Consider the following 14,095-nt stretch of genomic DNA (forward strand, 5'->3'; position numbering starts at 1 on the left):
AAAACCTATCAGAGCAAGTCGCAACATTGCAAGCTCAGATAGCGGATATGAAAAAACGCATGGAAGAAAGCGTTGGTTCATTACAGTGTGTTGAAGATGTGAAAAAGAAGTTTGATCAGATGCTTGGTGAAGAGAAGACTGTGTCTGCAAAATATGCAGAAGAACGCGACCGCGCAGAAGCGGAGGCGCGTGATAACGAGAGCAAAGCCCTGTTCTTGGCTCGCTCTTTGGAGGAAGCTCTAGAGTGTAAGGCTGAACTAGAAAGTGTTGACAAACAGCTGCGTACAAAAATGGAAGAATTGGTCAGCTCCAAGGATGATGTTGTGAAAAGAGTTCAGGAGCTAGAAAAGTCTAAGCGAGCCTTAGAACAGCAAGTAGAAGAGATGAAGATTCCGTTGCAGGAACTGGAAGAGGAATTCCAGGCAACAGAGGATCTGTACCAAAGAGGGGATAGTGTGCCTGATGCAGTTTTTAAAAGGATCAGTGTTTTGGGGTCTGTCCTGAGTGAGCCTCAGAAATGTGACGACATGTGGCTTGAATCACCCCTTTGGAATAAACCGTTCCTTCAAAAACTTCAAGCATTGGAAAATGTATCATTAGAGCTTCAGCAAACAAAGGAGCTGAGTAAGAAATGTGGTGATTTCTCAGTTCAGGCTGAAAACCTAGTGGAGAAAACTAAGGCTGTTGGTGAAAACGTGAAGCAAATGAATAAGTGCCTTTCAGGGAGTGTTTCCAAAATGGAACTGGTGAAAGACGGGTGGCAGAAGTTTGATCATGATCTTGAGATGCATTCCATGTGGAATTCAGATAGAGAAAAAGAACTAGGTGACCTTGAGCGGTCAAATAGTTCAGCAGAAAGTGCATTGAAGAAACCTGTAAAAGAATGTGTTGCAGTTCCATGCTTCTTCACTGATGCAGAGAGGAGGTCTATAATGGATACCACCCAGATCGCTGGGTTCAACTGTGTTGTTGCCTTTGACCCCTATGTTGGTGGAAGGAAAGTTGATGATGTTCTGGTTGGCTACTTCTGTGAAGAGTTTGGCAAGAAATATAAACTGAATATCAAATCAAATAGTAGGCCTTTACTGCGACTCGCTCAGGAGGGCGAAAAGTTTAAGAAGTTGATGAGTGCAAATGCTTCAGATCTGCCTATGAATATGAAATGTTTGAATGATATTGATATCTCTGGGAAAAGGAACAGGGGTCACTTTGAAGAAATGTGTGACAGCCTGTTGTCTCAATTGGAAAATCCTCTGCACAGCATCTTAGAGCAAGCAAAGCTCAAGAAGGAAGATCATTCCCTTTTACAACAAAAAGTCAATGATTGTGTACAGCTGTATGGAGAGGCAACTCAAGTCACAGAGGGATGTCAAGAGTCCCTACTTGGAACAAAGCTTAGTGAAGCAAAGGTTCTCAAAGTTTTGTGGAAAACATTTATGGATTGCAGAGAGAGGCGTCTTAAGAATGTTGAAGACATTAAGACTAGCCCAATTGAGTTGCCTATGGATCACGGTCCTCCGTGGTGGATTGGACAGACGGTTATGAGGGACAAGCTGTCTGACATTTATGAGAAAGCTGTCAATGAAGATGACAGAAACGAGAAGGAGCGAAATGATGCCAAAAATGCAGTTGAAGAATGTGTATATGAGATGAGAGACAAACTGTGTGGCATTTATGAGAAATCCGTCAATGAAGATGACAAAACAGTTTCATCCGGAAGCTTGAGGATAATAGGAGGCTTATCAGTGAGTCAGCAGTGCTTGACACATGCGTGCCTGGAAATCTGTGTCCCAACCCTAGGGTTGAAACAAGAGGGGGGGGTATGTAACAGGAAGTCAGCTAAATCTGGGAATGTAGTCACAGGAAGGAGATACATTTCCACCTGATTTAGAAAGTCCATTAATTAATTTAGGGTGTTGGCTACAGAGCTAGCCAGCAGGAAGTTGAAAGGCCTTCACCTGTTCAGAATGAGGGAGTTAAGGCTCTATAATTTGTTCAGAGAAATTCCTATTGTTTGCTGCCTCCAGAAGCTGTGTCCTGAAGCCATGTGGGCTGGGAGCAGGAGGACAGTCAGCGTGTGCCTCCCGACAGGATGTGTGGGCCTGGGAGAAGACCCCCCGGAGTGATGTGTGCCCGGGACGGTAACCAAGGGTGAATACGTCTCAAAGGTGAGAAGACGAACTGTTGATGTGAAAGAAACAAAGGACTGTGTTGCCCTGTGAAGCTATTATAAAAGGACTATTGAGTGTCCGCTGTAGGACAAGGAAGTCTGCCCGACGGTAGGTTGGAGACAGACACTTAGGCAGGTTCCAGTTGTGAGAAGGTAGCCGCCCAGAGAGGCAAGGATTTATTTTCTGTTTTATTTTATTTTGGATGTTTTGCTGCATACAGCCTGGTGAAGAAAACATCATTTAATAAACCACACTGTTTGTTTGCAAGCACTTGTCGGCTACCTCTCTGGGAAAACGCACCCCCCAAGGGGTCATCCACACCCGCCACCGAGCTAATCCCTTACAATATATATATATATATATATATATATGTATATATATATATATATATATATATACACGCACATATATATAATATATAACGCATGAATTATAATCTAATCAATAATATAATTTTATCATATACATTATATATTCTATAATAAAATTATATTATTGATTTGATTATAATTCATGCGTTTGTGTTTCAAATTTATCACATCTGGGATGTCTACTAGAGTCTTGTTTTGGTCAGGTTTAAGTCAGTAATTACTAAGAATTGTAGGCCTATAATACAGAACGCCAAATTTCCATGAAAAAAATTGTACAGCTTTTGGTACAGAATTCCTGACAGAATCATACCGCCAGGGAGGTTAACCACTTCAGCTCCAGAAGGTTTTACCCCCCTTAATAACCAGGCCATTTTTTGCGATACAGCACTGTCTTGCTTTAACTGACAATTGCGCGGTCATTTGACGCTGTACCAGTTTTTATTTTTTGTGCTATAATCAAAAAAAAGAACCACAATTTTCTTTTAAAAAAAGAACAATAATTTTTACTTTCTGCTATAAAACATTCCCAATAAAAAAAATGTAAAGAATCAAATTTTTTCATCAATTTAGGCCAATATGTTTTCTGCTACAAATATTAGGTAAAAAAAATCCTAATAAGTGTATGTAGACACTATAACTATTGTGCAAACCAATCTATAAACTATAGGATACATTTATGGACTTTTTATTTTTTAATTGTTTTTACTAGTAATGGCAGCGATCAGCGATATTAAGCGGGACTGCGACATTGCGACGGACAAATCTGACACTAAGTGAAGCTTTTTGGGGACCAGTGACACCAATGCAGTGATCAGTGCTAAAAAAATAAAATGCACTGTTACTGTATAAATGACACTGGCAGGGAAGAGGTTAACACTAGGGATGATCAAGGGGTTAAGTGTGCTTCCAGGGAGTGATTTCCAACTGTACTGGAACTGGATGTACCATAGGAAAATAGAGATCTGTGTTTCAGCGACACACGCGCGCCCCTGAAAACCTGTGTATAAAATCATGTACATGTATTTGATTTTGGGCAGCCGGACCACCCTATAGCAATATATATGCATTGGGCAGGCTGGAAGTGGTTAAATAAGTATTTCATATTAATACATTGTTAGTGCAAAAAAAGAAAAACACACACACATAAAGATGAACAAAACACTCAACAAAGTGATAGAAACTATTATGAAAATGAAATAAAGCAACAAATAGTCCATGAGAATCTTTGAAAAACTGCTGTAATGACACACAAATGTAGTGGTTTCTTCACTGTGGATAATTCAGTGCTAAGCCACCACCACATTAAAATATAGAGCCAAGTGATATACAGTAATTAAGTATTATATCCTTTCAACATTCCAAATTGGTAAATACAGCACAAAACATGAAGGGAACCCATCATGGGACTTTTAAAGCAAAATCACAGATACATACCATATAAAAGGCAAATGTCAATTATCATTTCATAAACCTTCCATAGTTATGTATAAACAAATTCCACAATCTTTTGTTGTTTCTAAAGAGATGTTTTTTTTTTTTTTTTTTTAATCTTTTTATTTGGTTTTAAACAAAAGCAAGTAAAGCATACAGGAACAGCAACATTTGCCATTACTGCATAATGAAAACAACAAGAGATAAGATTGAGCAAACGTATCACACATGCAATATTATGATAAACAGGATGAAAAATTATCACTAAACCACCAAAACATTCCTAGCAATCACTCTTATACTGCATATATGAAAAGGGCTTGACAAAATGGAGGCCAAGGTAGCGGGTCTCATGCATACCACCAGATATGCCATTAGAGGAGATTCCGCTCCTCGGGAGGCGCCCCTGTAGGGAGCATACTGCGCCCCCCAAGAAAACGCGGCTCCCACCCTACCGCACCTGCTCCCACACAGGCATGCCATTGAATATAATCACAACTCAGTTATTTCCATGTCCCATAACATAAGCGTTCCAAATTGACCAATTGGTCTGAAATTTTTGCATTCTAAAGTCTGAATTTTTTCATATTCGTAGGATTCCCTTACTATTTGAATAACTTCCCCTTTGGATGGGACAACGTTGCTCTTCCACTTACGAGCTATGGATAGTCTCGCTGCAAATAGGATATTTTGGACCACTGTTCTGAATTGGGGAGGGTATCTGTCAATGTCTACAGTGGGGATTGAAAGTTTGGGCACCCAGGTAAACATTTGTATTAATGTGCATGAAGAAGCCAAGGAAAGGTAGAAAAATCTCCAAAAGGCCTCAAATTACAGATTAGACATTCTTATAATATGTCAACAAAAGTTAGATTTTATTTATATTATTTACACTTTCAAAATAACAGAAAACAAAAAATGGTGTCTGCAAAAGTTTGGGCACCCTGCAGAGTTAATATCCTGTACTGCCTCTTTGGTAAGTATCACAGCTTGTAAACACTGTTTGTAGCCAGACAAGAGTCTTTCAATTCTTGTTTGAGGTATCTTTGCCCATTCTTCCTTACAAACATCTTCCAGTTCTTTGAGATTTCTGGGCTGTCGGTCACGCACTGCTCTTTTAAGGTCTATCCATAGATTTTCAATTAGGTTGAGGTCAGAAGATTGTGAAGGCCATGGCAAAACCTTCAGTTTACACCCCTTGATGTAATCCCCATGGATTTCAAGGTGGGTTTAGGATCATTATCCATTTGTAGAAGCCAACCTCTCTTTAACTTCAGCTTTTTCACAGATGGCATCAAGTTACCATCCAAAATTTGCTGAAATTTTATTGAATCCATTTTTCCTTCTACTCGTGAGATGTTCCCTGTGCCACTGGCTGCAATACAACCCCAAAGCATGATTGATCCACCCTATGCTTAACAGTTGGACAGAGGTTCTTTTCATTAAATTCTGTGCGCCTTCTTCTCCAAACGTACCTTTGCTCATTCCAGGCAAAAAGTTTAATTTTAACCTCATCGGTCCACAGAACTTGTTTCCAAAATGCATCAGGCTTGTCTATATGTTTATTTGCAAAGTACAAATGCTGATTTTTGTGGTGTGGACGTAGAAGAGGTTTTCTTCTGATGACTCTTCCATGAACACCATATTTGTACAAGTATCTCTTTAAAGTGGAATAGTGTACCACAACTCCAGTGTCTGCCTGATCTTTCTGGAGGGATCGTGCAGTCAAATGTGGGTTTTGAATTGTTTCACAATCCTGCGAGCTGTTCTGTCTGATATTTTTCTTGGTCTTCCAGATCTTGCTTTAACTTCCACTGTTCCTGATGACTGGCATTTCTTAATTACATTCTGAACAGTGGATATTGACATCTGGAAATGCTTTGCTATCTTCTTATAGCCTTCTCCAGCTTTGTGAGCGTCAACTATTTTCAGTTTCAGTTTTCTAGACAACTGCTTAGAAGATCCCATGGTGCTGATTGTTGGGGCAAGGTCAGATGAGTCTGGGCATTTAAAACCTTTGAGATTGGCATCCCCTGGTCTTCCCAGATGATGATTGAGAACAATCCATGACACTGGCAGGTCCCAGCCTTGCAAAGGGGCAGTACATGCTATAAATTCTGCAGGGTGTCCAAACTTTTGCAGACACCATTTTTTTGTTTTCTGTAATTTTGAAAGTGTCATTAATGGAAATAAATTCTAACTTTTGTTGACATATTATAATAATGTCTAATCTGTAATTTGATGCTTTTTGGAGATTTTTCCATCTTTCCTTGGCTTCTTTATGCACATTAACCACTTAAGCCCCGGAGGATTTTCCTGCTCAAAGACCAGGGCCTATTTTGCGATTCGGCACTGTGTGACTTTAACCAACAATTGCGCGGTCGTGTGACGCTGTGCCCAAATGAAATTGACGTCCTTTTTTTCCCACAAACAGAGCTTTCTTTTGGTGTTATTTGATCACCTGTACGATTTTTATCTTTTGCGCTATAAACCAAAAAAGAGCGTACATTTTGAAAAAATAACAATATTTTTCACATTTTTTTATATGAAATTCCCCAAAAAAATATGTAAAAATCAAAATTTTTTAACATTTTAGGCCAATTTGTTTTCTGCTACATATTTTTGGTAAAAAAAATTGCAATACGTGTATTTTGATTGGTTTGCGCAAAAGTTATTGCGTTTACTAACTAAGGGAAAGATTTATGTCATTTTTATTGTTTTTTTTTTTTTAACTAGTAAAGGCGGCGATCTGCAATTTTTTTTTACGGGACTGCGACATTGCGGCGGACAGATCGGACCCCTGACTAACATTTTTGACACTTTTGGGGGTACCAGTGACATTACTACAGTAATCAGTGCTATACATATGCACTGTTACTATAAAAATGACACTGGCAGAGAAGGGGTTAACTTTATTAGTGATCAAGGGGTTAAGTGTGTCCCTAGGGGCGTGATTCTAACTATAAAGGGGCGTGGCTTGTGATGTAACAACAGAGACATACGATCCTACATAGCAGGATCGTGTAGTCTCTGAAGTTACATCAGGGAGAATGACAGGCGGCTTTGTTTACATTGAAATCAAAAAGTGTGTACCGCGCTATGGACGACTGAATAAATAAATAAATGAACCTAGATGCAGCTGTTCAAAATGGTGGATACCAAATTAGTAAAGTGCAGTGTCAAATCTTAGCGCAAACAGGTATAATAGTGAAATATCAAATGGGTGAAATCACTGAATAATACTCATAAATAAAGTGCAATGTACAATGTGCAATAATATACCAATATATAAATATTTAAAGGTGAAAATCCTATTAAAATAAGAATAAAAATAATAATAGCCTCCTCTCGGAGTGTTATTATTGGAAATGCAAAAAACCACTCCTAATACAATAGATGTGCTATTGATAGCATGCAATAGTCCACATATATTCCACAAAGAAAGTCCCAATATAAAGTGCTTAAGTGCTGAAAACGCTGTGCAAATGCATGCCGTTATCCAGTGCAGTGAGACATTGGTGACAGTCCACCCCCTGTGGATGTTCCACTTACCGGACTAAATTGACCCCATAAGCCATATAGCCTAAAAAGGTCAGATAGAGCTGGTGTCCCAGTAAGAAACTTTGGTGTGTCCTTGAGATTAGTGGCCAGTGGTCCCTGTGGTCCTTAGTACTCCAAGCATATATAGGAGAAAGGAGAGATCCCACAATAGTGTAATTCTGGTAACACTTTATTAGTAATTAAAACAGCGGTTATACTCACATTTGTTGGGATGTATTATCGCAAATTAAGACAAAACAGGCGGGTCTGTAGATCTTCCTGGCCGTGGATGCTCTCGGGATGGAGCCTAGTCCCGGTTTGCGTTCCACCCGTGCCGGAAGTGACGTGCCGATGTCCGTAGACCGGAAATTGCGTAGACGCGTTTCACCCTCCCCTTCCGGGCGTTTTCAAAGACGTATTTCCGGTCCGCGGCTATGGGCATTCCTTATATACTACCTCATCTCGTTAGCATAAAAGGACTTCCTATTCCTGTTGGGTGTACATAGCTTCATCTCCACCCAACAGGAAATACCCACGCCGCCATACATACATAAAAATTCCATCATAGACATATAAAAACACTCGATCCTGGGCACAATACTATCCTAGTCAAAACCCAAAACTGGATGGGTATTTGTAATACTTTAATATTGATGTAAAGAAAATGATATATGTTAAATAGAAACAAATTATTATGGATGGGTTAAAACGGCTAAAAATGCTTAAAAGCTTATAAAATATGTGTATTGATGGGGACACGGATTGTTCATAAACCTATAGTAGGAATTAATATAAATGGCATAATTTAGGGAATTTTATGGATAAAACAATATCGTTCTTGATATGTTTACATTAGCCGCCTGCCTTTCTCCCTCTCCAGCGGGAGATCGCGAGTGACCGGCAGACATCGGAGCCACCGGTCAATCGCGCGGGGATGTGCGGGAACGTGCGGAAGCGTGCCTCCGGCGGCGCGCGCTGGCCCCCAGAGGCTCCTGGGCGAGCGACGTAGCCCTACGTCGGTTTGCCCAGGAGAGCCAGACTGCCACAGTAAATAGTCGTGCGGCAGTCGGCAAGTGGTTAATACAAATTTTTACCTGGGGGTGCCCAAACTTTCGATCCCCACTGTATGCCTAAAATTGCTTGCTCCACTGTCACCTTATTGAGCATCCCAGTAACATCCGCTATCAGTCTGGTTATGGAGGCTCAAAAGCTTCTCAAAGAAATACAAGTCCACATCACATGGAGCAATGTGCCCACGTGCCCACATTGCCGCCAGCATAAGTTAGATGCGGCTATGTGATATTTAGCAATGGTATACGGGGTTTTATACCATGTAAGATGGATTTTTTGTGCGCCCTCTCTAAAGTTAGAGCATTTGGTATGTGTAAGAGTAAGTTTATATGACTTCAGCTATTGTTCCTCCATGAATACTTTCTGTAGGTCTCCCTCCCATTTTAAATGAAATTTGTTTTTCGTGAACGTCTTTTTGTTGTGAAGGGAGAGGTAGAATTCTAGGTTCGAAGTAATACCTCTTGCATGATGGAAGTGAGGAATGCTGTCAGGTCTGGGGGTTTGATTGTTTCAGGTATGCCCCTTATTTTAACATTGTTCCTTCTGGAACGGTCTTCAAGGTCAGCTACCTTTGATTTAAGCCACGTGAGTTTGTCGTCATGGTCATTATGGGCATCCACCATGTTGGTAATGTAGTTGCAAACTCCCCCATTTTATTTTATAATGTGGAGACTCTTTTAGAGTGAATCGCAGAGCGCAAGAAAAGCATAATCTCTTTTAGCATAGAAGCCATCACAGGCTGGTTGCTTGTAGGGAGGGCTTCTATAGTGTCCTGAAACTCCAAGGTGTCATCCAGTGTAATGCTGTGCTGGGAGTTGGAGACATCATGAGGGGTCTTTTGCCTGGATTTCACAAGGCTGTTAGAGTGTGAGGCCAGGGATTAATGAGGTGAGAAGCCCAAGGGATCTTCCTGAGTGCCTGGGATGTTCCCCCTCTGCTCTGACCCCATGTACTTTGGAGGATGGTGCTGCTGTTGTGAGGAGCGTGGCGGGCCGGCACCATCTTGGCTGAGCTGCCTGTTGTTGGGAGTGAAAAAGTCTATCATCTTACCCGGTTTGCTGCGGTCTTTACGTTTGGGAGGCATGGTCGGTATGTGCCCAAGGGTGTCCTGGATGTAGCTGGGTGTTCGTGGAGTGACCCTCTCCGTTATATTTGCTCCGGTCCGTAAGTACAGCGATGAGCTGTAAGCTCACGCTGCCATCTGCCTGGCTAGCCGGCTATGCCCCCCAAAGAGAAGGTTTTTGATAACATTTACATACTGGACACCTTTTACATGGGATGAACCCCTTTAGTCCTCAAAATAAGGACATAAGTTCAGGTTGATTGACTAAATTAGAGGCCACTTTATTTCTTAGACTCTGGGCCATCCTAAAAATAATTGCACAATCAGCAATACGCTGGACCTATGACTTTGTAATTTTTTAAAACATTCCAATTTTTTTTTTAATCATTTTTTTTAAAATGCATGATGCTGGCTTGAAAATGTGGTAGTGAGTGAACACTTAAATCTATTGTCCCTCTGACAATTTTGTTGAGGTGAAAATAAATCCTCCTGGTTTAGACAGGAAATTTGCTGTACATTTTCCTATATCTAGAAATCTCTATTTTAAAATATCTGCTTGAAGTTTAAAATCCTCAATTTCCAAACAATTATATCTCACTGAAAGGAATTGTCCTTTGGGTATTGCCCATAATGATGAGGGATAATGACATGAGAGATATACCTGTTCCTATTGGTAAGCTCTTGGTAAGGAAATGGCTACCTTTCTTAAATATGGTGAAATCCAAAAAATTTTACTCATTGGGTTTTGCTTTTTTCCAGAAAAGAGCTGGGATGCATCCGTTGGTATGTGGATTCCTAGATAGCTAATGGAAGTGGAACCGGTCTTAAAAGGAAATGTGGTTAAAAAATTTTGTAGGACCTACTTTGGCAAATACATATTGAGGATTTCTGATTTACTGTAATTCACTTTAAAACGGCTTACTACCCCAAATTTTTTTAACTCACGCAATATTAAGGGCAGGGACAAATGCGGTTGTGTCACAAACAGAAGCAGGTCATCTGCAAAGAGGGCGAGTTTAGAATGGATAGAGCCCACTGTAATACCATTAATAGTAGAGCTATTTTGCAGGGCGATAGCAAGATGGTTCCATAGTAAGGATGTAGAGAAGGAGAGACAAGGGGCAACCTTGTTGCGTCCCATTATTTATAGAAAACGCTGGCGTTAAAGAACCATTTATGTGGATTCTAGCATACAGAGAGGATTAAAGGGACATTATCCTTGATATCATGCGTGGGCCTAGCCAAATCTGCTGTAAGGACAAATGAAGGAATTACCAATCAACTTGATCGAATGCCTTCTCAGCATTGACTGTTAAAAGGCATAGAGGGATGTTATTGGAGTGAGTGTAATCATTTAGGAGAAGGATTTTCAGAGTGTTAACACTTGTTTCACACAAATCCAACCTGGTCCAGGTGAATTAAACAGGGCAATAATGGCTGCATTTGATTGGCTAAAATCTTAGCAAACAATTTCAAAACGACACCTATCAGGGATATGGGCCTATAATTAATGCGCAAAGTGGGGTCTTTATCCGCCTTCGATAAGGAATTAAACATTTTAGTTAAAAAGGGAGTGAGAAGATGAGAAAAAAGTTTGTAAAATTTGGGAGTAAAATCATCAGGGCCTGGGCTCTTGCAAGTTGGGGTGGCAGCTATGGCTCCTGCGACTTCATCTTCAGATATTGGCGTGTCGAGATCACTGATAGTGTCATCATCCAAAGTAGGGAGCGTGGTCTCTGTTATATAAGATTCCTTATCTTCATCTAAGGTGGAGGGGGAATTTGAAGACTTAGCAGCCGGAATATTGTACAGGGACTGATAGAAATCCTTCAATGTCTAAGCTATCTTAAAGGGTGAGGAGATTGATTCCCTGTGCATACCCTGAATGTGAGATAAAAAAGTAGAGGATAGTTTTGGGTGCAAGGAGTGGGCCACTGATCTACCGCATTTGACTTTAAATTTATACTGATATAAGGTGAGCCTGTCCACATATGCTCGCGTGGAGGCCTTGTATAGTTCCCTAAGCTGTGACCGGGCCCAGTAAACCCCTGTAAGGATTTCCACCATTGGGGAGCATTTGTGTTCAGTTTCCAAGTTTCTACATTTTTGAATTGCAGCTACTATGGCAGCCAAATGTTCTTTCTTCAAATGGGCCCCTATTTGAATAAAGCTTCCTCACAAAACCGCCTGCAGTGCCTCCCATTGAATGGGCAATTTAGTAGTGTCCGTAGCCTGATCTCTGAAAAAATTAGATATGGTTTCTGAAACCCACTGAACACAGTTGGAGTTCATGAGTAATGAATCGTTTAACCGCCATGTCCATTACTTCACCAGAATGGAGAGGAATGAGAATGTCAAGTATAGGGGAGAATGATTGGACCAAACCATAGAGTCTTTTTTGCACTCAGGAGACCAGTCCAAGCAGCTATGGTGAATTGACATGTAATCGATGTGACTATAAGACTGGTGTACATAAAAAAAAATGGATGCACTTCTGCGCAGTCAAATGTATATTAATTATAGCAATGACAGTAACATTAACAACAATAGCCCTTGAGATAATATAACACAAATTCTGAATTCTAATCACTCAAGGGCTACCCTAGGGAATTTGGTGTGTCCCTGACTGGATGAGGAGGCAAACACAGATCCGGAAGAGACTCAAAAGCCCCAAGCGGGTTATAGCAAAGAGATCCCCTAGGGGTGGGACTTTAAATGGCAAAGACCAGAGCTTGAGTAGATTTCTTCAAATTTTTATTCGTAAAATAGATAATACGAATTACATTTGTGAGAATGAAAGACAAGTGAAAATAATTGTATACATAGGTACCAAACAATTAGTGATTAAAAACAAGTGGCCAAGTGATACATCACAGATTATAATGGCTGGGATGTCTTGGAAGGAAGGGACCAGACGCGTTTCGGTTGGTAACCTTTCTCAGTGGTCCAACAGGAAAGAATCTCAGACTAAAGATGTAAAACATATTGCAGTCATTAGAAAAAGCACAGTAGAGTAGTATTGCATGTAAAGACATTTACATCCATGTTTTATACAAGATGTCTGTTACACCCATATAGGGTTATCAAAAATTCACATATTGCATTTGTGTCTAAGTTTGTACATACCTTGAGGACACATCCTAAATGTGACATGAAAGAGAAGGCCACAAAACATTAAAAACGAAGCCAGGAAAGGACCTATGGCTCGTGTTATCAGAAAGAGTCGCCAAATATCAGTTTCTCCAGGTCTGTATCTTGCCTTAAAACGGTTTTTGTGACAGTTTAGGTGTTTAATGGCAGACCAAACGTAGAGATATGGAGCGAGGGAGATGCAGTCATCCCACCAAGGACTCCCACGAGGATCCCAGGAAAAACAGCCCACACTGAAGGGCGTCTGTAAGTGAGATATTGGTAGATATTAGTGTAACCCACAGGATGTATCAAGGCCTATAATAGATGTCAATGGATATTCAAAATTGTATACATACAGTATGAACAAGTATCCAAAGTTGGAACCCTAAAAAGGGAATATAGTAGTCTGATCAAAAGATGCGTATCTCCATCTGGAGGGGAGTTCCTGTATGTAACAAAAGGGATGGAAAAATTGGTGAGGCCCCAAAAGATCATATTAGTGGGTCAAGCAGGCAGGAAAATAATACTCAGGGGATATTGAGTCAGTCCGCAGGTCCAGTGGCCTATAACAAGGCAAGGCACAGCGCCAACAATGAAGACCCCGTATATTAAATGTAAGGGTTTGTAAAGATCCAAATCTCACTCTCTTCAGGAGAATCAAATAGTATATAGACTCAAAAGCCCCAAGCAGGCAGGAAAATAATACTCAGGGGATATTGAGTCAGTCCGCAGGTCCAGTGGCCTATAACAAGGCAAGGCACAGCGCCAACAATGAAGACCCCGTATATTAAATGTAAGGGTTTGCAAAGATCCAAATCTCACTCTCTTCAGGAGAATCAAATAGTATATATAATCGGGTGGAAGGGAAAAGGGGTGCAATCCACACCGGTAGTAGTAGAATAGCAGAGAAGAATCATTGCATCTCACTGGCCATCCAATCCATGTTGCTTATAGAATATCTGTGAATCTCCGCTTAGTCTTCGCAATCCTGCTAAGTCAACTTGATGAGATGGAAAGTGTGACTATGGATGTCCGGCGCTCGCCTGCATGACATCAACACTTTTCACCGGAAACCCAGCTAGTACATGTTTAAATACACCCATTAATCTAGCTCATAGAGAATACTTAAAGGGGACATGCAACTATTTCAGATATATATATCAATTGCAAAAGAATTGCATAACTATTCCACATTCAAACAATCATGTTTGGTGGAAATGCATGCGCCAATGATACCCAAAAATGAGGGAACTTGACAGGTCAGAGTTCATCAGAAAAATATTTAACAACAAAACCACATAAAACACATACACTGT

General features: G+C 40.5%; 1 protein-coding gene across 1 annotated transcript in view; it reads left to right on the top strand.

Moving 5' to 3' along the window:
* The window catches only part of LOC309552665 (teneurin-2-like), a gene marked incomplete at its 3' end in the record, with an annotated part of 2,116,672 nt that overhangs the window by 1,311,553 nt on the left and 791,024 nt on the right, over positions 1 to 14,095 (top strand). The window lies entirely within an intron of this gene.

This window comes from Pelophylax lessonae (genome assembly GCF_965119305.1).
Source record: "Pelophylax lessonae genome assembly, chromosome: 4".
NCBI lineage: Eukaryota > Metazoa > Chordata > Amphibia > Anura > Ranidae > Pelophylax > Pelophylax lessonae.